A 27,742-nucleotide genomic window follows, 5' to 3' on the forward strand; every position below is an offset into this window, starting at 1 on the left:
TTGATTAAACCAAATGCTTTTTTCTATCAAAGGACAGCTGTCTTTCACATAAACAACTGACGCAAAGTGATATCTTTCTAAAGAATCACGAAATCATTGATCAAATGTAAATCTTTTTCAGTTTAACAAAGACATAGGTTTAGATGATTATGTACATAATTGTATGGTGATCAGTTTTCAACAGAGAGAAGTCTTTCTTTACATTAATTTTGAAAGAAATGTTAGAAAAGTCGATATATTTCATTTTGACTTTGTATGGCTTTTGGAAACATGATGTGGCATGCAGTGTCAAATATTGATAATATGGGTTAACTGCATTAAGTGCATGAATACACCATTTATTGTACGCCTTCTTGCAGGCGCATATTGAATAGCCGAATAATAATTAATTTGATAATCTTTTCGAAAAGAGATCTTGAAAAATATTTGCATATTTTTGATAAAATTACTTCAAAAGGCATTGATATAAAACATAAATTTAAATTTATTTTTATGGATATTAACATTTCAAACATTCAAAAAATTAAACAGAACGAATGTGAATCCAACTTGATGTACATGTACCTGACCAACAGGAAGATTAGGGGACTGCGATGTCAAATCTTATAATAATTTGTTCTATTTTGTCATCATGGACATAACCGATGTAATATTAAAGCATAAATGGCCGGCTGCTTCATTAAATTTGACTAGAATCTGTATAGTAATTGTAATGTTATTGACGGAGATCTAGGCAACATTTGAACTGTTGGACCTTAATATCTAGACAGAAATACACATGACCATTAGTCTTTGGCAATATTTCTGTTTCAGGTTCAACAAATCATACATAACCCTTATACGCAGTCAATAACTAAGTTGACCGACATCAACCTAAAAAAATGAAAAATCATAAAATATCCTAATTCTGATAACACATCTATTCTAACTCCAAGATGTTTAAAAGAGAAAGTTTTTTTTTTAATTTCTTACAACTACAAAGACAGATGGACCATTCGAGAAAATAAAAGAACGCCATCGTTTTGATCTTCTATCATTTATTTGTTGCCGTTATGTACGCAGAAAAAAAATGATTACTGAAATCTTTCGATTGTATAACTACTGCAGTGTGGCGTTTTCAGTTTGTAAGTAAATATTATCATTCTGAAGCACATAGTACATTGATGTATACAAATTTTGCAGTAAGAAGAATCAACGTGTTACAACACAAACAATGTCATCTGTGAAATCTTGTAGCATGCGTTCACTCAATTTACAATAGATTTCCACTCAATCGCCCTTTTGAAATCATTAATTCCTGCAAGGACCTTTTTAAAATGACAAGTGTTTGACCAATCAATTATGTTTAAATCAAAGTTATCGACAAGAATGAATATTTTTTTTTTTATTTAAGAACAGTATAACTGTAAATCAAAATACAAAACAAAGCATTAATTTAACCTTCTGTAAAACTGAATCATTAGACCAGGACAGAGAAATTAGACAAGGAAAGAGCTAGGCCATGAAACTTAATGTTCGATGGCCGTGGTCATTTTAAGACTTTATTAATCTCCTGAAAAAGAAGAGCTTTATATAAAGATATACAAAAACTTTCAAATTTTAAAGCTAACATATTTTGAATTTTCTTTACTTGTTGGCAGTTTATGGCTTAAATATGTTTTTTAATGATGGATTATCTGATGGATAATTTGTTGACTATCAAGTCTCCTTAACAGTTATACGTTACTTAGGCACACAAAGCGCCCCCCTATTCAACACTTTAAAAATAGTCTCTTATAAAATCTGCATTCTTTTTAAAAGGATGGAATGGTTATGGCCAATTTTTGACTATTTTGATCTCCTTATAAGAAGAGCTTTGAATAATAATATAGGAAAATATTCAAACTTCAAACTTTGTTTTTATGGAAATTTTCATTCCTTAACCATAATTTATAGCTAAAAGAATTATATAGAAAAATTTTATGTTAATTAAATGTTAAATTTGTTGACCACTCAGCCTCCTTAAATGACCCCCCCCCCCCCAAAAAAAAAAAAAACAAAAACAAAAACAAAAACAAAAACAAAATAAAAACAAAAACCAAACAAAAAAAAAAAAAAACAAACAAACTTTGTATCATGTTTTCAGGTGGCACAACTATATCATCTCCAGTCGTAATATGTTATTATAAACGAAGCCGCAACTTGTGTTCTCTGATTATTCAATGCATAAAATGAACTATTTATCCACATAAGAGTTCTTAATCTAAAACTCATTTTAATTATGCCATTTCGTGATTGATGACATCGACGCAAGAGAATTTACAAATGGTAGTCTAATATACATTTTAATTTAAGGAATGAATTCAATATTTATTTATTTTTTTTCAATATTTTATTATTTTTTACTATCATACATAAACGAAGTTAAAGCACTAAATAAGTTCATGGTTAAGATGTAGATAGTGTACACACACTGACGTACGTTGTTCTAGTTTCTGCTGGAACCAGTTTCCTTTTTTTCTCTTGTAATGGTGTCAAGTACTGTATAATTGATTAACAATACTATTAATTTTTAAAGATGCCAATCCTATATAATACCAAACCATCAGAAAAAATACGTCATGATTAAAATTCACTGACTTTTGTAGACGTATTGACATGGAATAAGTGGCATAAAACATTGCCTACATAGAAGAAGTCTGGAACATATCATAAACCTAAATGTTAGTGGCTATTTGAATATAAGAGACATATATGCATTATTCTTTTCTGTTCTAAATATAATTCATGATATAAGCGATTTGTCCATTTTTTCATTTCTAGATACTACGTTTTAGGGTTTTAAGAATATTTTTAACTTAACAGTAAATGAAAATAACAATAATCTTAATAAACTTGTATTAAATAAATCTCATGAGTCTTGGAATATGTGTGTTTGATTTTTGCAATATGGAAATGGAAATTCCTATGTAGGGTATCACATGATCTTCACAATCCCGTATTTTGAAATATATCTTTACTCGCTTTACTCGCTATAAAAATACATATTCATTACTATTGTACATTTTGATACTTTGATTTTTAGATTTAGTAGATGGCGGACATAGATTTTTTGAAAGGTAATTTTTGCCTAGAAAATTATATTTCAATAATATTCCTTAACATGTTAGGTCAGCGATGGCACAGTTTAGGTGTGGGGTATTACAGACCCTGAAACATACTACTACACCACACGCTCGCTGCACGCTCGCTACACGCTCGTTAAACTGTTCACACGAAACGCTGAACGGTTTACACGAAACGCTGCACGCTTTGCCCGAAACGCAAAACGATTTACACGAAACGCTGAACGGTTTACACGAAACGATTCTCGCACGAAACCATTTGCTCGCTTTTCACACGCTTTGGACACGCTTTTATCCCGATCGATTCGGTTCCTCTCGGATTTTTTCGCTAACTCTGTTAGTAAGAATTAATTTTAAGAAAACACGAAATAAAAGAAATACCGATATTAGAAACATATATGTACATAATTGTTGAATTGATTAATTAAATTAATTTGGTACTTATATTTTAAGCAAAAAATTATTTATTCACAGAATTAGCCAAAAATATTACTTCTATAAATATATTTATTGCTCAAAAGAAATATTCATGATTCTTTTTAGTGCCGTAAATTTAAAAATTCCAGAGAAAAAAGTTACCGTAACACAATATTCAATACCAAAAATAAAATCCGTATGATTACAAACTGAAATCGGTTTTTCAGTATTCGGCGGGATTTTTTTTTCTTCTCACTTTAATATTGTTATTGGTTTCAGAGAATACGATAAAAAAAATACTAACAGTAAATAAACCTGTAATTATTTACATTGATAATTTTGAAAGTTATGTAAAATAAAATTATTCACATAAGTTAGAAAAATGCTATAAAACAACCGATTAATTTTTTTTCTTATCTCGAGTCATTCGCGTAAATGAATATTCCGTACATAATATCACAGAAAAAAAAATCAATCGATTAAACAATAAAGAAAGTTGTCATTACTATTTCGGATAGAACAAAAAATAAAAAATGATTTAAATTTTGGTCTCAATATTCGTATACATAACTGGCGCCCCGCATAACGGCGTACAATATATCTATCATAATCTATTTGAATTTAGTACAGTGCACATACATTCCCATAACAATTAATTGCATGTGTACATTTTAGGAAAATTTCAGTGTGTTAATTACTTGTTGTTTTCCGTTATCAGTGTTTAAATAATTAAAATAATAACTTGTAGAAATATTTTTAATCGGGATTCAGAAGAATTTACTTCCCGCATTTCATAGAAATGAACAGAATATTTCCTGTCTATGTTTACATTTAATTTTGTTCAAATTAATGTTAAATAATCTATAATTGAAATTGTGTGCATCATCAAATACTGATTCCGACTACCTTGAAGTCATTAAATTTCTATTGGCTATTGACAAAAAAAGAAACGAGTGACCATCCAATGAAAACGAATACACAGAGTTTGATTGACAGGTTCAGCCAGGTGCAGGTCTTACCCGATGTCCGAGGTTATGTGTACTGGTTGTACACAGCTGAATAGTCTCAGTTACCAGTCTTCTTTCAATACGCGTACTTTTCTTTCGTTTGTTAAAAATTAATTCAATTTTGTAAAAAGATAAGTACATCATTTGTTATAGTTTTTTTTTCACGAGAATATCTCATAGGAGTTTTGCCAATCACAAACAGTTTAAAATAATGTTTAACACGAGCGCTATATTGAAGCAATTAAATTGTCAGAGAGTTCCGAATGAAATCAGATGAACGTTTCACACGGTTCTCGCACGCTTTGCCCGAAACGATTTACACGCTTTGCCCGAAACGCTGCACGCTTTGCCCGAAACGCTAAACGGTTTACACGAAACGCTTCACGATTCACACGAAACGCTAAACGGTTTACACGAAACGCCAAACGGTTTACACGAAACGTTTCTCGCACGAAAGTCGCACGCTTTTTTGGTGTAGTAGTTCGTTTCAGGGTCTGTACCGCTGAGGACGGAGACCGGACGATTTCGGGGGGAATCCTGTCATTGAGCGCACGTGTAAATTCTGTATCTTGGACGAAATAGAGGACAAATTCCACTTTCTTCTAAAATTTGCTCTATATAACAATCTCAGAAGTGAACTTTATTAAAGTGTTAATTTTTCGAATAATTCACATTTATCTCAAAACAATCTATTTCAAACTCTCATTTGCAACTTTCCAAGACAAACTGCTAATTTTAATTTTAAACATTCTGGATTCAAATTAAGGTGGCTCTATACACCCACAGTTTATTCCAATTTTCAATAGAAGACCACAAAATATATACTTATCAAATATTAAAATGATGATAGGGGTACTATAGGTATTTTTAAAGAATTTTGAAATGATTTTTCGTGTTTTTGTAAAATCATTTTTAAAAAGTTAACTATTATCAAATTGAGGGAATTTTTTTTTCATATGATGGATATTTTCTCCGGACACCTAAAAAAAATATAATACTTCTTAACACTCAAAAATTTTATTATTGCAATTTTTTTTAGTATTTCCCCAAAACATAATTTTTCATATTTTCTTACTCTGTTGACAAATCATCTGAAAAAGCTGCTTACTCTGTTGACAAATCATCTGAAAAAGCTGCTTGATGTTTTAAAAAAATGTATTTTATTAACTGTGACATAAAAAATTTAAATAAAAATCATTGCAAATAAACACAAAAAATATTTTTAATTTTATTTGGTATGAAATTTCCTCAGGTAAGAGTTATCGTTCCTAAGTCCCAAGGCCCAAACATCTTGGGGACTTTTTATTTCTGAGTTAAAGATAATTTCCTAAATATCACGATGGAATGATACATACATACATATTTCATTATAGGCCTATATAAGTGAATTTATTAGCTTTAATGCAAAAGTAAGTAAAATAAATAAAGGGGAAAATTAACTATTAGGATTTATGTATCCCAACCTGAGAGAAATTCAAAGCCACCCTCCCATCCCCTTATGATGGTTAGGAACATCTGTCAATATTAGTGTGGATTAAAGTATATTATAATTAAAATACTTTCACCGGTTTAGAATTTTCTTTCAATTATTCAACCAAAAAATACGTTTTAGAAAATTTTGGAAAGTTAAAAATTTTATAGTCCTCAATGGGATTTGAACTCATGACCTACAGGATTGTAGTGAACCCACTAACCCACTGAGCTACGCTGTAAGATGTCGAAAATCGGAAAGAAACTATTTTAAAAATTCAACTTGATTTTATTGGTTTTTTTCTTCGATAAAAATAATAGGACACAACGTGAAGGTGTCACATTACTGGTAAGTAATGATTTTTCAATTAACAAATTAAATCGAAGACAATTCATTTAACAAATTTGTTAAAAGAGCGGTCCCCATACAATTCGCCTCAGTTTAAATCAGCCAGTACCGGAATTGCATGCTTCCAGATTTACTTTTTTGCGTACTGCGTCATCAAAAAGTGGTGTATAGAGCCACCTTAAGACAAAGTAAATTCTCGCGCATGTTTTGAAAATATTTTACTTAGTGTTCACAGTGACTTATAGGTCCAATGGGCCGGGTGTTTGATCTAATTGTATACTACTCAGTTGTAAAAGATGTGACACATGTCACTGTAATAAATAAGTGATGATGATGATGATGATGATGATGATGATGATGATGATGATGATGATGAAAGGTGATAATGATATTGAAAAAAAGAAAAAAAAGAAAGATATATGTGAAAAGACTGAAATCAGACATTTCACATTCTTCTTGAGATATAGTTTATGATTTTGTAAAGCTTATAAAGGAAACATATCTTTAACTAAATTCAAAGAATACTAAAATTAAAAAAAACCAACCTCATCCAAATATATGTGTTCAGTGTGATGAAAAAACCCAATGTGGCTGTAAAATTGCGAATTGGTGTAAAAATAAGCACAGTTTTTAGAATGTCTTTTACAATCTTTTAATTAAATCATATTTGTAAAGCTGGATCCAAGCATGGAAAATTGTCCAAAACGCTTGAGATATTCCTGAAAGCAAAATTCAATGAGGAAATATTACAAGTATTAACTGATAACGTCATTTTATTTAACTTTTGAAATATGGGTATAACTTGCCGTTTAGTGTGCCGTTTTATTGACCGCTTGCAAATGTCGAAATAAAAGAATACTTTTATTGAAAAATCAAAATGTAATATTAAGATTTATTTCATATAAATACATATTGTGACTCTCCACTTACTCTAAATGTCAAAATCTTATGCAAATTTTAAATTAATGGCATTGAGCGTCGAAAAATTGGAAATTAATTCAAGTTTTAGATTGAACATTTTGTTTGATTAATCGTTTAATATTAATTATTTATATTGCATACGTTTGTTTTACCCGAATTCATGTTACCATATATGCAATAAAAAGCAAAGTACAAGAGTATCACGGATTTAATCTTTATAAAAAGTTCAGGTTATATGTAGGATCATCTCATGTTTGCAAGCACTATCTAGGTTACTTGTACATGTATAACCATGTGGTTGAGGCTCTTTTACATGTACGGTGACTGGATGGCCTCCTTATGAAGACGAGCTTTGTATAAAAATATAGTATGCTAAAGACCTGAAGGATTAGAATTTTCATGATTATGAGAATTATCCTTCTTTTTTCTTTTTGCTTGTAAAGATTTTTTGGGTGAGGCTGCCATCCCTCTTTATTTAAAAAAAGAAGAAAACAACGATGTATATTCCTGGAAATTAACGTAATAATAGTGAATAAAATAAATGTGAGCATTCATCCAAATGAGTGCAAGTTACAACTGTTTCCTATATCTGTAGAAATGTCCTCATTCTTTAGCTTTGCAAGATTTTGAGAGGATTTTGGTAAATTCAGCAGATTTACAATAATTATAGTTATAGTAACGTTGGTTAAGTGTCGACTGACTCTTTAAAACTCCCCTGAGAAATAAAAGTACGCGAAGTTTACTGTTTTATTTACTTAAAAAGCATGATGCTCTTAAAATTACACATCTTATATGCTTCTTAAAAGTTTTTCTTTGGTTCTCGCGAGAACGTGAGGCTGGAATCCTTGGTACTTTGAATTGTGGGTCAAAATTACTGACGCCGAAAAAATCTATCGGAATATTGTGTAAACCTTTGTGACGTCACTCGATTGTTTTTGATTGAGAGTGTACTGAGGTGAACTTAAGAGGTAACAGAAACTGTATGTCGTATACATCGTTATTGTTTTTATTGTCTTGCTGATTCTCATGAGAGTGTGAAGTGATGAAAATTACCATAATTACGGTGAACTACTGGAACGATTAAAACAATGCATTACTGGTCCGATTTACTGATGCCAAAAAAATCCGTTGAATGAATGTGCAACTAAAGTCAGAATTTTCTACTCACACACGCCTTGCCAGTAGAGCTCGCTTCGCGCCAGCGTTGCGTGGCGGCGAGCTGCGCTCGCTTTAAATCATAAAAATAGAGAGTAAAAAACTTTTTCATATTCAAAACAGAGCTATCATGTAATATGTACTATATAGAATGTCAATAAATTGTTTGTTTGCACCTTTATTAAGTCAAATTAAGTCAGGAAAAGGTAAAGATAAATAGTTCTAAAGATGAAAGAAAAAGAAAATCAGAAGAAATAACATTAACAAACATCTTTCACATAAACCTTCATTGTTTCTAAGAATATCATACATGTTTCCATTAACCCGTTAATTACCAGATACAAGTAAGAACAAGTGCACTTAAGCTATAGATAATGGGCCCTTTTTCAGTGCCGTTTTTATGTAGAAAATATCAACAAATTGCTTTTTTCTCGTAATAGTTAGGCACTGATGAATACTTCCGATTTATATGCACGCTACCAAAATTAGCATTCAGTTTAAAAAATTGAGGATTTTTAAATGCTTATGAATAATCTAAATTCGGAAACATCGAACCGAACCTACTTGAATTGTGTCCCTTTAAATCAGAGGAAGGAGAGATTTAAATCAACAATGTTCTGTATGTGGATCGATTGGCGCGTTTGCTGAATTATACATTTTAACATTGTTTTACGTCTGAAAAAAAAATGAATAAAGTTTTGAAGTTGCATATTACCATAGTGACCAAACAAAGATTCCTGACCATACAAAGATGATGGAACGCGATTTAAAACGTGTCAATATTTTACCGTGAGCACATTTGACAAACCTGGATAGAACCCACGTAATTTATTCCATGCGTGGGTTCGAACATGGGTCATGCATGTCATAGCTTGCTATAGGAAAAATTTTGAAATTTTCATACGTTTTTCAATTTAAAGGTACCAGCCTAATGTAGTACACACTTCTTATTTTTACAGGAGTTTTCTAAATGTATAATGCGTATTTTGTCCACAAGTTTTTACTCGGTAGGGCTGACAGTAAACAAAGGCTTTGAAATGAATGCCCGTCCTCGATTTACTATACAAAATCACGAATGTCGGTTAACTCCTACATGTTGTAAAGCTTCGTGCTTTTTATACACAATAAATTCAGCGCTAAAACCTGTTAATTCTTATAGAATAGATATTAACAGACAATGTTAGGGGGAAAAATGCTAAATTTGAATCTTAATTTTTTTACTTTTCACCGGGGCCCATAAGTGCACTCGTCTTTTGAAAGATGTATCTGTTTATTCATCGTATATGTTACCAAGCACATTGATTTGACAAAAATGAGTAAGAAGCTTTATACAGATGATGTCATTTTAATGTTAATGAGTGCTATTCTGGTCAGTTCAACTAAACTTGTTAATTAATTGCCATACCTTTAAATTAATTACACAACTGTTATTTACCAACGTGGTGATAATTGCATAGATGAAGTCTGAGGATGGTTTTTCATCATGGTTTTCTAACAGATTAATGTAGAAACAATTCAAATTTTGGAAGAGTTTTCTCTTCTTTAACTTTATTCCAACATCAAAAGTGTCATGCTTTGAACGATGTGAGATCTGACACATATCATTGAAAAAGAATAAAGAACATTTGAATTTAATTATTAACACAAGGTATTGAACGTAAATTGGGATAACTCTTTTAAAAGTTATTCCTTCTTCTCAAAACTGCAAATAACCTCAACATACACATAGCATAGAATACGACATACACTTACTTCGTTTGACTTGTATATAAGCCAAATGCTCTAAGATTTGGAAAATATACTGCTGTATTTAATATCATATTTTTTAAAAACTTTTTTAAAAACTTTTTTTTAATCAGAGAAAAAAATAAACAGTTTTCATTTTCATATATGCTTTGCAAAAGAACACCGTTTTACATATGTACCACTTAAGACAATACGGAGAATTCGAAGAATGATTTATCTAAAACTGAAAGAATCATTATAAAAAAGTAATGCTGCGAAATATTTGTAGTAAGTTACAGATGCTAAAATAGTCAGTTTTGTGGCCTTTATGCGATAAAAAGATGCCAGTTTTGGCATTTTATTCAAAAATAAAACTTTAGAGTTTAAGTGAAAAATAATAAAAAAAATAAACAGGATGTATATTCAAACGTTAAAAGTAAAAAATAAAAAGTATAAAACAAAAATAAAATAATATCAATTCTGTTTAACTTTCAAAGATCTATATAGAAATCTGGCAACACATAGTCACAAATTTTCGTAAAATTTTATACATGAATACACATTGGAGCCTTTTTTCCTTATCAAAGTCTATCACACTGTAAAGTATGTAGAAAATCAGTACAAGAAGTTAACTACATATATGTTATCCGCTTCTTTAACAAAATTGTAGGTGGTGGAAACGCTTCCTTATTATTTCATTGCTTATTCATCGAATTTTGATAAATGTCCCCCAAGGTTGCAATTTTAGAACACAGTAGTAGGTGGAAACCATTTCTCATTTCAAAATCCCATTGTGCTTCTTTAATGTACCAATATCATAAAGCAGATTATATACACAAAGCCGAGATTGGATAATTTGTCATTAGCACAACATCATCAAACATGCATATAATTTTTAAAACTGTTAATAAGCCTGGTTATACATATACATTGTATTGGTTAATATCCTGAGACATGAAAACGTCTCTGCCCCCTACCTCCCAAGTTTTTTTCAGTTGAATTGAAGTTATCCCATTAGGTTTGTCTTTGTTTATTTTAGAATAACAAGTATAAATTGTAAAAATATCACATTGTTAAGGTGTGTTGATATCCCAAGAAAGGTAAACTATGTGTACGAAAAAACCTCTACAAAATTTAAACACAGGTATCATCCACTATATCCATCCTCTAAAAACTTTTTGCATTCACCGTTAAATTTCACAATTTTAAATGCACCAAGAAAAATAAAAGAAGAATTAGATAAATAGAAAATAAAAGAAAAATGAAACATCTTTAAAAATAACGAACAATGACGTCATATTAAATACGACAATAGCTGCTATTCCGGTCAATGCAAGGTTTTAATACGAAAGCTGATGATCCATTACCACATATTAAAATTGTTTCCGCTTTTTTTATTTTAGTTACAATCTGGTGTTAATTAAAGATATGTAATATGACGACATTGTCCTATCTTAATTTTTTTAAAGATGAAAACTGTGATAAGTGAATAAATTTCTCTAACATTTATTCCATTAGGCCTTCAAAGGTGTCAATTTTTTTTTAAAGAGTTGCCAGGCTAATGTGTAGTTATGCACATGACTCTACTTCGGGTTGTATGAGTAATTTAAAGACTTACTTATCAGAAAACTGAAAAAATAACCAAGAAATAATATACAGGCAATCTATTGATAAATACAGTTCAACTTTTTGACCAGAATTGAAATCATTGTAGCAAAACTTTTTAATCTGTTAGTATGTAAAAAAGAACAGCATTAGAATAGGTAGTTATATAAAGAATAAATGATACATACCAACTAGCCACAAATACAACCTTATAAAAGTATATTTCTGGATTTAAACTAATCACCGTATATAAAACGTAAAGATGATTATTTTTGTTTTTCTTTGTGTTTTCACTTTAAAAAATCATGAAATAAAATGCAGATTTCATCTTGGTAGAATTGCCCAAATTAAATTGTTTCTGTAGCCTTATTTCACAGATGAAATGCCTTTTTCGAACAACAAACACAAAACAACTATTCAAACATTTAAGAAGTTTAAGAATAAATTGAATTTGAAGGTTTGGCAGACAACCCCCCCCCCCCCCCCAAAAATAAAATAAAAAAACAAAACAAAACAAAGCAACCCCCCCCAAAAAAAACCCCTCACGCTAACTTTTTTACGGCGCATATTAGTTGATTTTATAACACTCATATCATTTTGATGTTATTAAGAAAATTTAACAATATCGAGATTTTAAAATGATTGTAAGAAATTTAAAGATTTCATAAAACACATTTTCCTTGTCATTCTAAAAACCAGGGATGAACATTTTTCAAACTTTCGTACAATTTAAAATTTGAAACAGCATCGTCATGCCCCCCAAAAACACGAAATCAGGAAAAAGCAGTAGGTAGAAACCCTTCCTTAAAATGCCAACAATGCCTTGCTTTGGTTATCTCACTATGGTTATCATAATTATCGCAAACTTGAAATCAGAATTCGTCGAAATAAACACAGAATTATGAAAAACATGCATACAACGCGTAAAACTGTTTATGAGTATATATCAAATATCTAGATTCGACTGGCTTAAACAAACATAAATGATATCAAAAAATTAAAAAAATTGTAAATGTTGATGGGTTATTAGGTTATCCCAATCAAATTTTATTTGTTGGTGTTAAAGCTTCAAAAGTGTGAAATCTATAGCGTGGTTACAGCCTGTTTCAGGTTAATGTTTTTTTTATGCTAACCTTAACATAGTTGAATCACACGTTCGTTAACTTTGACAACTACGTTCTAATATAATTTTTTATTTACTAATATATGAATACATAACTTCATATTCTAAGTAATAACTGTATAATGTCTATAGTTATCCGACAATCTCTCCTATGTACACAAAATATCTCTAAATTCAAACTAATCACCATATATAAAACGTAAAGATGATTATTATGATTATTTCTGTTTTTCATTACTATTTTTACTTTTAAAAAATCAAAAATTTAAATGCAGACTTCATTTTTGTAGAATTTGCCAAATTAAATTGTTTCTGTAGCCTTAATTAACAAATGAAATGCCCTTTTTTAATTACAAATTTAACACACAATACAATTATTCAAAAGTTGAACGAGGTAAAAAATATATTGAATGTTCGGTAGACAACCCCCCCCCCCCCCCCAAAAAAAAACAAAACAAAAACAAGCAAAAACAAAACAACAACAACAGAAACAACCACAAAAAAACATTCCCTCCCCCAAGTAAAAACCAGAACCCCCAAAAGTATTTAAAAAGCAATAGTTAAAAATCTAATTCTTACGCTTACTTTTCAATGTCGAAATTATGTAATTTGATAACACTCAGCTCATTTGTGTCTTAAAAAATATGAAATTGAGGAAAACAATTATCAAATTTTTAAAATGGCTGTAAAAAAGATATCATTGAACACTTTTCATTCTAATAGCAAGGTAAAAAAATTGTCAAGCATTTGTACAATTTGAAACAGCATCGCCATATACCCCCCCCCCCCCGAATCACGAAATCAGGACAAAACAGTAGGTTGAAACCCTTCCTTATATTGTCAACAATGCCTTGCTTTGGTTATCACAGTATGCTACTCAAACATATCGCAAACTTCAAACCAAGATTCGTCGAAATAAAAATAGAAATATGAAAAACATGAATCCGACGCGTTAAACTGTCAATAAGTACATGTCCAATTTCTCGATTCAACCGTGTTCAAACAAACACGGACGATATCAAGAAATGAAAAACTGTGAATGTTGATGGGTTGTTGGGTTATCTCAATCAGATTTTATTTGTTGGTATTCAAGGAATAGTGTTAACGCTTTAAAAGTGTAAAATCTATATTGTGTGGCTACAGCTTGTGCTAGGTTAATGTTTTAATTTATATTAACCTTAACATAGTTTAATCATAAGTTCGTTTACTATGAAAGCAACTTGCTAATATTTGGTGTGTTTTTTTTGCTAATATTTAAATACAGTACGTCACTATCTAAGTAAAATCTGTATTTAGTCTATAGTTATCCGACAATCAGACTTATGTACCAATTTCTAAGCAATCACATGTACATAATTTTGTTGGAATCAATCAGGTAATCTTTAAAAAAATTAAATCTGCATTGACAATCTGGACAGGAAAAATAATTTGAGCTCTTTTTCAGTTTCAAATTGTAACAAGAACTAACATGGTTTAAAATTTTTAATAACAACTGTTGATTGATATATCAGCCGACCGATATTATCATACAAGTATCCCCCGATACCAAACAACTGTTAAAACAACGATCGTAAAGCTCTAAGAGAAGATATGCTTCTTTGACAGGAAAGTATGTGGATACCTCTCATAATATTTCTAAAAAACAACTTTGTAATACTGCATATATCTTATTTTGTTTTTGTTTTTTCAGCATTGATTAATAATCAATTTATCAATCAGATTATGGTTGCCAAAGAGAAGCCAAAGACTTCCTGCAGGTAACACAAAAATTAAACATACCTACAATGTATTAATAGGTTAAAATATAGTTCGGATCATATATCTAGAAGCCGGCTGAATCATTTTCATTGAACAAAATTAAGGAAATATCGATGATATATCAGTGTGCATTTGTTTAACATGGAAAAATAGGAAGTATACTGATATGAAATCATAATTATGTAATTTTTAGATAGATCTAACTCAGGGGAGCGTTACATGTTTTCAATGAGAGGAAGATAGAGATCGCCGATCTTCAAATACGACTATTAGTAATGTAGAAAAACATTGTTTATATATATATATATATATATATATATATATATATATATATATATATATATATATATATATATATATATATATATTGTTTATTGTTAGGTCATTGTTTATAGAAGCAAAGAAAAAGAAATAGTTATTAACACATGAGCATAGATAAAAACCCGCAACAATTATACCGTAAATAAGGTTCCACTTTAATACTGCGTAATTTTCGAAAACCATTTCTTGCTGTTTGTTGTAGCAAAACCGCAAAATGTGTTTTAAAATACGACCCTGGCTATATCATTGAACATAAACAACCTAAAACATGTAGCTTATTGTTCATGCAAAGGGTTTTTTGATATCATTGACCCTCAATAACTAAATAGGTCATTGTTCATGCAAAGGATATTGCAAGAGAAATACATTTCTTGATTTAGATTTTTCTTCATATGAATCATTGATATTATTTGTCTTTTACGTTGATAGTTGTGTCGTTCATTATAACACGTGATGATGTCTTCATATTTAGGCATAAGATCTGGCTTGAAAATAAGGAGAATTTTAAGTGGCTTTTTTTTGTCATGTTAAAAAAAATCATTTTTAAAGTTTACTAACTTTTAGTATGTACTAATGGAAAATTGAACTTTAGATATAATACAATGATTAAAACAAGTCCAGTTGATTTGTTTTGTTTTTTAATCAAGATAATAACAAATACATGTTGCTTTGAATTTATGCATATTTATGTTTATTTTCAATTAATAAACACATTCGCATCGATTGCTGCTTGAACAGTGGACAAGCCTACATGCCTCTCCTAAATCCGAGATGGAAAACCCATCACAGTCCTTGATACTTCTGCATGACCCTTAAGAATACAAAGAAGAAGAAAAATATCAATAACGGGCTCTTAGGCCACGTCGCGCACATGAGCAACAATCGACCACGACTATAGAACTGATAAAAAAGAATCCATAGCATTTCACTTTGTATATAAACTAATATACTTTATGTGTGTTTTGTGGTTGTAATGCTAAACAAAAATGTCATATTTGCAGATTTAAACAGTTTAAATTTTGTTTTGTATATTTTTTTATCATGAAAATCAGGGACCGCGGGGTGGATGTCGGGAGGAAGTGGTCTGATGAAATGACCGTTGGAACCGCTGTCTGGCGTATATTTAATTTGGCATAAGGAAAAAATTAAACGAATGAGGTAATAAGAGTTTTTAATTTTTAAGATGTATTCATTCTGTTTTTTACTGTAATATTTTATTGTGGTTTTAAAAAGGAAATAAATAAACTACGTTAAAAATAATTTTGTCAATGTTTTTTAATGGAAATTTTCAAACTTGTCTTCATTGTAATTATGTTAAGTATTTTGTATCATAAATAAAACGTAAGAGTTTAACGATAATCACCCAAATATCATTTTTGATTGAAAGTCAAACGTTTAGCATTTTGCTCTGATAGCCTAACCCATTAACATATTTCAATATTTATCATATTTAAATTACTTTATTTTGTAATATATTTGATTTTCCAAGAAAGCATTGTTAAATAAGGCGTTAAAATTTCGACCCAGATACGTTTTTGTACGCATTTTCAAAGAGTCGTACTTTCAGGAAATATGTGTCATTAAAATCATCATATTACTTTTGTACTTACTTCCAACTTGTTCTGGTTCTTCTTCATTCCAGAATTTTTCATCCGCCTGAAAAGAATCAACCTTGGTCCCATCTTTAGCCTTTATTTGCACTAAGTGAGACAATTGACGGTTTGATAAAGTGATGTATTATATCAAAATGTTTGAAGAAGTTTTGTTATTTTACATTAAAGTCTTCATTTATATCCAAACTGTGAAATGAATTTACTAAATTTTAATCTTTATTAGAATGTATTTAAAAAACAAAATCTAAACGATTGTTTTTTTTCAGCATTGCATGAAATCGCTTTTCAACGAAAACTTTTCTACATACTTACTTAAACAGGAGATATTAGATATAAGAAAAGCTAACAGCAGAATTCTCCAACAGCACATGTTGACTGGTGGGATGCTCACGATAAAGTAAAGAATACGATGATGTTTTTTTATAAAGTAGATACAAGAAAGCACATCAAACATCAATTAAAATTGATTAAATCAAATGCTTTTTTCTATCAAAGGACAGCTGTCTTTCACATAAACAATTGACGCAAAGTGATATCTTTCTAAAGAGTCACGAAATCATTGATCAAATGTAAATCTTTTTCAGTTTAACAAAGACATAGGTTTAGATGATTATGTACATAATTGTATGGTTATCAGTTTTCAACAGATAGAAGTCTTTCTTTACATTAATTTTGAAAGAAATGTTAGAAAAGTCGATATATTTCATTTTGACTTTGTATGGCTTTTAGAAACATGATGTGGCATGCAGTGTCAAATATTGATAATATGGGTTAACTGCATTAAGTGCATGAATACACCATTTATTGTACGCCTTCTTGCAGGCGCATATTGAATAGCCTAATAATAATTAATTTGATAATCTTTTCGAAAAGAGATCTTGAAAAATATTTGCATATTTTTGATAAAATTACTTCAAAAGGCATTGATATAAAACATAAATTTAAATTTATTTTTATGGATATTAACATTTCAAACATTCAAAAAATTAAACAGAACGAAAGTGAATCCAACTTGATGTACATGTACCTGACCAACAGGAAGATTAGGGGACTGCGATGTCAAATCTTATAATAATTTGTTCTATTTTGTCATCATGGACATAACCGATGTAATGTTAAAGCATAAATGGCCGGCTGCTTCATTGAATTTGACTAGAATCTGTATAGTAATTGTAATGTTATTGACGGAGATCTAGGCAACATTTGAACTGTTGGACCTTAAGATCTAGACAGAAACACACATGACCATTAGTCTTTGGCAATATTTCTGTTTCAGGTTCAACAAATCATACATAACCCTTATACGCAGTCAATAACTAAGTTGACCGACATCAACCTAAAAAAATGAAAAATCACAAAATATCCTAATTCTGATAACACATCTATTCTAACTCCAAGATGTTTAAAAGAGAAAGTTTTTTTTTTAATTTCTTACAACTACAAAGACAGATGGACCATTCGAGAAAATAAAAGAACGCCATCGTTTTGATCTTCTATCATTTATTTGTTGCCGTTATGTACGCAGAAAAAAAATGATTACTGAAATCTTTCGATTGTATAACTACTGCAGTGTGGCGTTTTCAGTTTGTAAGTAAATATTATCATTCTGAAGCACATAGTACATTGATGTATACAAATTTTGCAGTAAGAAGAATCAACGTGTTACAACACAAACAATGTCATCTGTGAAATCTTGTAGCATGCGTTCACTCAATTTACAATAGATTTCCACTCAATCGCCCATTTGAAATCATTAATTCCTGCAAGGACCTTTAAAAATGAAATGTGTTTGACCAATCAATTATGTTTGAATCAAAGTTATCGACAAGAATGAATATTTTTTTTATTTAAGAACAGTTTACCTGTAAATCAAAATACAAAACAAAGAATTCATATTCTGTAAAACTGAATCATTAGACCAGGACAGAGAAATTAGACCAGGACAGAGCTAGGCCATGAAACTTAATGATTGTTCGATGGCCGTGGTCATTTTAAGACCTTATAAACCTCCTGAAAAAGAAGAGCTTTATATAAAGATATACAAAAACTTTCAAATTTTAAAGCTAACATATTTGGAATTTTCTTTACTTGTTGACAGTTTATGGTTTAAATATTTTTTTTAATGATGGATTATCTGATGGATAATTTGTTGACCATGCAGTCTCCTTAACAGTTATACGTTACTTAGGCACAAAAAGAGTCCGCTTTTAAACACTTTAAAATAGTCTCGTATAAAATCTGCATTCTTTTTAAAAGGATGGAATGGTCATGGCCAATTTTAGACTATTTTGATCTCCTTATAAGAAGAGCTTTAAATAATAATATAGGAAAATGTTCAAACTTCAAACTTAGTATTTATTGATTTTTTTTTCCTTTATCATTCCTTCATCAGAGAAAAAAAATAACAAAAAAAAAAAACAACAAACTTTTTATCATGTACTCAGGTGGCACCAATATATCATCTCCAGTCGTAAGATGTTATCATAAACGAAGCCGCAACTTGTGTTCTCTGATTATTAAACGCATAAAAATAAACTATTTATCCACATAAGAGTTCTTAATCTAAAACACATCTTAATTATGCAATTTTGTGAGTGATGACGTCGGTGCAAGAGAATTTACAATTGGTAGTATAATTTCATTTTTACTTAAGGAATGAATTCAATATTTATTTGTTTCATACGATATAAAATGGTTTGGGGCAGTTTACGCTTTATTAACCGCGAAGCGGTTGATAAAAAAGCGTAAACTGTTTCAATTATCAATGATTATCTCAAACGCAAGAAAAGTGACATTTAACAATTGTTTTTAAAACAATTTTCGCTAAATGAGTAAAAACGTTAATTCTTAAAACTTTAACAATGATCAAATTGTTTCATTATGTTTAGTTGGCAAATCAAGGTTAATCCAATACCTATTCCTTTCGAAAGTGTGAAAGACCTGTTGTACATGTGTTAACACGATTGAATAACCATCCCAATCTCAGCTACTAATTAACAACCAAAACGTGTTAAACTGTTAATACACGTGATTCATTATTATTTTCACTTGTATTTAATCCCTTTGTTTTAGTTTTTGTTGCCGAACCCAGGTCAATCCACTACTTTTTAGTTGGATAGTGTGAAATACTAGATCGTGATAACTAGATTGTCAAACTCTCTCCACCTTACATCTAAGAGGCTACTACTCACGAACAAAATGTGTCAAACTTTTAATGCTAGTGACTCATTGCCATTTTTATGATAAACTTACGAATGAAAATGAAATGAAAATGTTACCAGATTTTTACTTTACAGTAAGGTCTAATAAAGGGTCAATATATAAACCATCCCCCCCCCACTTTTTTTTTAGAGTATGATTATGAAAACTCATTTTGATACAAGGAAAATATGAGGTTTATTTTTAAATCTAAAAATATCAAATAAACAATCAAGAAATATTTCCATGAAAATTATGCCCTCGTAGCATACCTGTACAATAATAATTTAAATTGCAACAAAAAAGCGTTGTTTCAACCACTATTGAAATAAAACCACTATTGAAATAAATTATTTCAATAGTGGTTGGGAATGCATTTCATTAGCTATAGGACAATCACTTTGCAGCCACTATTGAAATACAACAACTATTGAAATAAATCATTTCAATAGTGGTTAAGGATGTATTTTATTTGAAGAATCACTTTGCGAGCACTATTGAAAAACAACCACTATTGAAATAATTTATTTAAATAGTAATTGGGAATGTATTTCATTTTATGAATCAACGTACAGACACTGTTGAAGTACAACTACTAAAAAAATATTTTTTCAATCGTAGCTTAGAATGAATTTCTTTATAAATATTTATAAATACTACTTTGAAAATTAATATTTTTTACCTTTCTCTTTGTACAGAAATATCATTATCTATGAATATTGTAAATTATTTGTACAAGAGTGAACATCTTGTAAATTGCCAACACTTTTATTCAAACCCACTGTATATTGAATGATTATTTATTGATAAATATTATTATATATATCAGCATTGAGAAAATTATTTAAATAGTGGTTGGGGGTGTACTGCATGACGACCACTATTGAAATATATTATTTCAATAGTGGTTGGGGATGCGTTTCCTTTCAACCACAATTGAAATAATTTATTTCAACAGTTGTTGTATTTAGATAGTCAGGTTGCTTAGTGATTCTAATGATGAAATAATTCCTCAACCAGTATCTGAATAATTTTTCTCAATGCTGATATATATAATAGCATTTATTTATAACAAAATATTGAATTATTATTTGCAAATTGATACTTATAATGAAATACATCCACGACCTATATGAAAATAAATTTATCATAAATGTGATTTGTAAAATGAAATTTATTCCCAACACAGCAGTTATTCTTATAATGAAATACATTTATAACCACCATTACGATAATATATTTCAATACAGATAATCATAATGATATATGTTATAAAATATTTTAAATGGTGTTTGTATTTCAATAGTAGTTGCAAATTATTTCTCATAATAAACTTCATAACCAACCATTATTGAAGTAATTTATTTCAATAGTGGTCGTAATAAAATTCATCACCGACCACTATTGAAATAATATATTTTAATAGTGATGCATATAATTACATGTAAAAATATTTTACAATTTTCATAAAACATGATATATCTTAAGAAAGAAAAAGATAAAGAAAAGAATATGAAAACAATTGGTTATTTCTGCACAACAGTGAAAATCCTAAGATAAGTACGTTAATTCATAGTCTCGATTATTATTACCGCAAATACGAGGATTGTCCAAAAAGTTCGTGGACACATGTGATTTCTTTCTAAATAACGACGCTATATTTAGAAAAGTATTAAAATATTTTAATATAGACTATAATAATGCATGTGTATAAAATTCAGAACAATGTACATTCTCATAATGTAGTTATCTTTACAAAAACATTGCCTGTACAGGCCGCACGACCCAGTCTGACGGTTACACGACGTTTTTATAACGTCGTACGTAGCGCGTTGGTTTCTGTTACTTTTCAACGTAGTCACCTTTGCACTGCAAACACTTCTCACACCTTCTTAGCCATGAATCGAACACATCCGAATGCCATTTACTGTCGATTTTAGATACAATGGTTCGAGTAGCATATTTAAGTTCATCAGAATTCTCAAATCTTACTCCTCTTAGCTGTGATTTGATGAAAGGAAAAATTGCAAAATCCATCGGAGCAAGATCCGGACTGTATGGCGGGTGTTCAAGAAGATTGAATCCTAGGAGTTCGATTTCCAGACACGTGGAAGCTGCCGTATCTGCAGGTGCATTATCTTGGTGTAGGATGATATTTCCAAGGTCCACAGCCATGGCAGGGCGTTTTTTCTTAATTGCCTTAACTAAGTCGCAGCGTAACACCTGTATTAAATAAAACCAATGTTTCGTTTGGTACACTGTATGTGGATTTAGAATATGTGGGTTTATTAATATATATAGTAATTAAATAAATCAAAATTAAGATTAGAATGTCCGGGTATTAAATTTATGAATTACGATATGCTAAATGTAGCGAAATGGACGTTTTTAAATCTGTAATTACAATTTAAATGTGATGAAATGGATAGTTCTCTACCTTGGAGTAGTATGCAGCATTCACCGTCTGACCGGAGGGTACAGCGTGGACCAAAATCATTCCGTGCCGATCAGCAAAGAATATGTACATTTGTTTACCCACGGATTTCGCAACCTTCGCCTTTTTCGGTGCTGGTAAACCCCAGTGTTTCCAAATGCTGGATTCTGTTTTTGTTTCTGGATCAAAATGATGCAGCCAAGTCTCGTCCGTAGTAATGATTCTGTCAAGCCACTTCTCTCCTTCTCTTTTGAAATTCTGTATGAAAGCCTTACTTGTCTGCATTCGTCTTTTTTGTGCTCATCGGATAAAAGTCTGGGCACCCATCTTGCGCAAACACGACTCATACAGAAGTCTTCAGTGAGGATATTAAAAACCGAAGATTTGCTAACATCACTTATTGACGCGACTTCTCTTAACGTCAGACGTCTGTCCTTCATGACAATGTCATGAATGCGGGATTTCGTTTTATCGTCACAAAGCAAAGGCCTTCCACTTCTTTCAGCGTCTTTTAAATCGCAAACTCCATCCGAAAATCGTTTGTGCCACTTGTAGACTAGTGATCTTGATATGTGTCGATGCCTTTTTGTGTTCTCCACCATTTGTTTCGTTTCGATAGGTGTTTTCTCCGAGTCTACGCAGAATTTAATGATGGCGCGCTGTTCCATGCGATCCGCCGACGTCGCTTTTTCTGGCGTTTTCAAAGACATGTTCTTGCCGTAAACTCCTTGAAATATCCTCTGCTCAATTAAAAACGGCTTTAAATAACGTATAAAAATGACGTTCACAATTCTGACTACGTCACAGTTGAATATTTTGACGTTTTTACCTGTATTAAAAATACTGTTAATATTCTTATCTGAAAACTCAATCTCGAAGTTTGGACAATTTTGACAATGGGCCGTTAGTGCTTTTCGCGACACTTTAATACAGTAAAATTTAAGTTTAATTTTAATGAAAACATTCAAAACTACTTTAATTTAATTTGTAATTTTATGACAAATATGTTGGTATACAATATGCATATATAAACCCGTTTAAAATAACAAAAACGCGATTGTCCACGAACTTTTTGGACAGCCCTCGTATGTCTTAAAAACCTTTATTATCAATTTGAAATTGTTTGTTAGATAGAAACAATTTTATGTGCACGTTAATATGCGAGAATTGGTTATTTATTTCTGCACACCCGTGACAATCGTAACATTATACCATATTTTTTTTAGTCTCGGTTATTAATACCGTAAAATATGCAGGTCTATAATACATTGTGTATTTGAAATTGTTCATTAGATAAAGTGTTTCTTGCATTTCAAAATAGTTTGCAAAAATGATGTACAACTTCTTTCTTTCCAAATGATTACAAAGAAATATTCATAAAAAGTTCATTTTCGTCTACGATTAAAAAAATAAATTAAACATTAGTCTTCAAACGTGTCTGTAAAGTGATTCTTATAATGAAATGCATCTCCAACTACTATTGAAATAATTACTTCGATAGTAGTTGTACATCAATAGTGGTTGTAAAGTGATTCTTGTAATGAAATACATCCCCAACCACTATTGAAATAATTTATTTCAATAGAGGTTTTATTTCAATAGTGGTTGCAAAGTGATTCTTTTAATGAAATACATTCCCATCCACTATTGAAATACTTTATCTTAATAGTGGTTTTCTTTCAATAGTGGTTGCAGCAAAGCATCGATACGGAACCGAAGAAATATAGTTCAAATTCTTTTAACATAACAATTGCCTGTGCAATCAAATGCTTCTCCGTGTCTTTATCAAAAATATTTCGACATTTCGATAGTGATTGATCTTTCCTTTTAGTTTGAGTGCAAAGACGGGGAAAAAGTCATTTGATTACTGTTCAAATGACTAAAAACTGTTTTCGAAATCGATCCTTTATGCAACAACCAATATTTTTAGTAGGCTCCACGGACCATTGCATTGTCATTTTTTGTATCTTAAATAAAAGCATTTTGCAGTCAAAATGGATGTTTCGAAGATCGGTGAGTTAACTTAAGAAATGAAGATATTAATTTTTCTATTGATCGACGTAATCAAAAAAAAAAATTGACCGGAAAACGTTTTCCGGTCAATTTTTTCTTTGATACGTGGATCAAAAGAAATATTATTCTCTTCATTTCTTATCATTTAATAAAACATTTTCAAATAGAAAAATGTGAAGTGTCATTGATCAAAAATGTAAATAATGTAAAATAAGCGGCGCGTATGAATACAAAACAACAACAGCAACAATATTCAAAGTGGATGCGCCTTCAGCTGATGCAGAGCTATTGAGCTGAATTTAATGGATTAAACACAACTAGTGAGTTAAAATCTGAACCGGCCGAATTGAAAACGAAAGGAAAATACATGCGATAGCTTGTGATACATGTGTATTATTCACTGTGCAGAAAAACTCGTAATAAAACTAGTTTTCATGTGAGATCGCTGGAATATGCAACTGTACATAACCATCCAAGGAGAGGCGATCTTGGACAAAAATAGTTGATATGTAGACAAAGAATAGTATGTATAAGCGACTTTTGTAAACGTTGTGGTAACTAGATAGCCAATGATGTACTTAAATGGTTTATCTGCCGCTTGGAATACGCCGAAGGAGTTCATGCATTACCCGTAGCTTTTCTTTACGATTCCTATTCTGATGACCGATCATGTACGTGTGTAAATTTAAAAATTATCGTTACCAAATTTGAACAGCAGTGTTACCGTGAAAGTGTATAGGCCTAGGCCTATATGTTTGTTATAATATTCCTGAAAAAGGAACAGCCAGCCTCGCTGTAAATGTTGATTAATCTCAAGCAGACGAAATCGTGAGAAGACGCTTAATTTTCTATTTCGTGAATCAAATAATGTGTTTTGTTTATTTTTGAAGGTTAAACTTTCAAGTTTTTATGTTTATAAAGTTGTATTTTGTTTGCTGACAATAAAACAGACACAACTTTGCATTATGTTGACAGTGTTTATTTTGGAAATTCCCGTTCTATAAATAGTGTTAGATCAAAACAGTTGCGAAAAGTGGATCCGGGAAAATTTTTATTGATACAGGTATCAAAGAAATTGTTCGACCAAGCAGAAGAGCCGATATCTCATCAAATCAATAAATATTAAATGATATAAAATTCTTTCTTTTTTAGAAACATGCATTTCAAGTCTTTTATAAAATTAATGTGTTTATTTTAACATTTTTGAAGTAAAAAATGCACACATCTCTTATTTATATATTTATTTTATTTTTATTTTACTGCTGAGAACAAGTAAGTAGTATCTAGAAATTAAGTTGTAGATCAAATAGAATAATTGATTCTTAAAAAAATCAATGTTATCCACATACTATCAGAAACACTCCTTCAGGAGCAGTGCTGTGAACATGAAATACAAATTCAATGACAATGAGTACCATATTTGATGTTGAAATTGCCAGTTTTACATCGTGGTAAGAAAATGTTAACTATCTCATGAACCCAATCAATGAACACACCATTCCCGTACTCATCAAAAATCAAGATGTTTCAGTCTTCAACGTAATTCATTATAAAAGGTATCAGGATTTTTTTTTCAAACCAAAATTTCATTTAAAAAATTTACACACTCTAAAAAATCACTTATATTATAGATGTACTGTTCTTCAGTCCTCTCAGTTAAGAATTCTATTTAACAATTACATTAAAAAAATCCAGTGTTATAAAGATTACGACATTTTTTACTATCATACATAAACGAAGATATAGCACTAAATAAGTTCATGGTAAAGATGTAGATAGTATACACACACTGACGTACGTTGTTCTAGTTTCTGCTGGAACCCGTATCCTTTTTTCTCTTGTAATGGTGTCAAGTACTGTAGAATTGATTTATAATACTATTAATTTTTAAAGATGCCAATCCTATATTATACCAAACCATCAGACAAAATACGTCATGATTAAAATTCACTGACTTTTATAGCGGTATTGACATGGAATAAGTGGCATAAAACATTGCCTACATAGAAGAAGTCTAGAACATATCATAAACCTAAATGTTAGTGGCTACTTGAATATAAGAGACATATATGCATTATTCTTTTCTGTCCTAAATATACTTAATATTGATATAAGCGATTTGTCCGTTTTTTCATTTCTAGACACCGCATTTTAGGGTTATGAGAATATTTTTAACTTAATAGTAAATGAAAATAGCCATTATCTTAATAAACTTGTATTAAATAAATCTCATGAGTCTTGGAATATGTGTGTTTGATTTTTGCAATATGGAAATTGAAATTCCTATGTAGGGTATCACATGTTCTTTACAATCCCATATTTCGAAAAATATCTTTACTCGCTTTACTAAAGATTGTATAGAAATATATATTTATTACTATTGTACATGTGGTTTTCTTTCGAATGTTCAGCTCCCATTATACAAGAATGCTATTGAAAAACATTTTATAAAAAGATATAACAAATATACCATTCCATTTATTCGTTTTAAAGTTAAGTGAAATTAGGACAGTACATACTGAGTAAAATGACCCATATAACACAACCTTTTAATACTAATAACAAGGTTAGTCAATAAATCGAGGAAAAATTTCATTAGCCTAGATTTAAAAGGAAAATATTATTAACAATTGCAACCTGGCCTATTTTTCACTTAGATAGTCGGACTTGTTTTAGTTGTAACCAGCCCACTCTTTTTTCATTAAATATTGTAAAGTACTGTAGATCTGATTGACAATACAATTATTACTATACTATATCATCACGAAAATACTTCATGTACTTTTAAGTACATGTACCCAATTCTTTTATTTAAAAAAAAAAGATAGGATATTTAACTATTTTATAATAGACGTCATTGTGAAATTGGCTTAATCTAGTTTTAATCAAAACCATATTCTTATCACAGTTGGAAATACTTTTCTTATATCATCACAAAAAGAAAGGATAAGTTTTCCAAATTTTGTCTAAATGGCAAAGACCCCAAAAAATTCAAGATTGTCAAACAATCAAAAAGTATCTTTATGAAAAAAATGCCATTGTATCATACCTGTACAATAACCAATTAAATTGTAGCAAAAAAGCGACCGAAGGAAATATAGTTCAAATTCTTTAAACATAACAATTGTCCGTAAAATCAAAAGCTTCTCCGTGACTTTTATCAAATACATTTCGACATCAGTCAACTGCGATGGTGAATGAAAATTTCTTTTAGTTAATTTGCACAACCCTGAAAATGTTATTAAATTACTGTTCAGAAGACTAGAAACTATTTTTGAAATCGATTCTTTATACAACAAATGTTTTTAGTAGGCTCCACTGACCATTGCATAGTCATTTTTGTAACGAAAATAAAAGCATTTTGCAGTCAAAAACGATGTTTCGAAAATCGGTGAGTTGACGTAAGATTTTAAGAAACTACACTGGTAAGTCAAATCTTGCATTTCAAGTATTTATAAATGTGTTTTATACATTTTTGAAAAAAAAAAATGCACATATCTCTTTTTTATATATTTATTTTCTTTTAATT

At 30.2% G+C, this 27,742-nt stretch overlaps 1 long non-coding RNA gene across 1 annotated transcript; it reads right to left on the reverse strand.

Moving 5' to 3' along the window:
- Positions 1-15,576: 15,576 nt before the first annotated feature.
- LOC136272361 (uncharacterized) lies at positions 15,577-16,966 on the reverse strand. Its single transcript, XR_010710350.1, has 3 exons — positions 16,881-16,966; positions 16,566-16,655; positions 15,577-15,766 (listed from the first exon to the last, which is right to left on the reverse strand). It is a non-coding gene; the product is annotated as an uncharacterized lncRNA (long non-coding RNA).
- Positions 16,967-27,742: the final 10,776 nt, after the last annotated feature.

This window comes from Magallana gigas, chromosome 10 (genome assembly GCF_963853765.1).
Source record: "Magallana gigas chromosome 10, xbMagGiga1.1, whole genome shotgun sequence".
In the NCBI taxonomy this organism is placed as follows: Eukaryota; Metazoa; Mollusca; class Bivalvia; order Ostreida; family Ostreidae; genus Magallana; species Magallana gigas.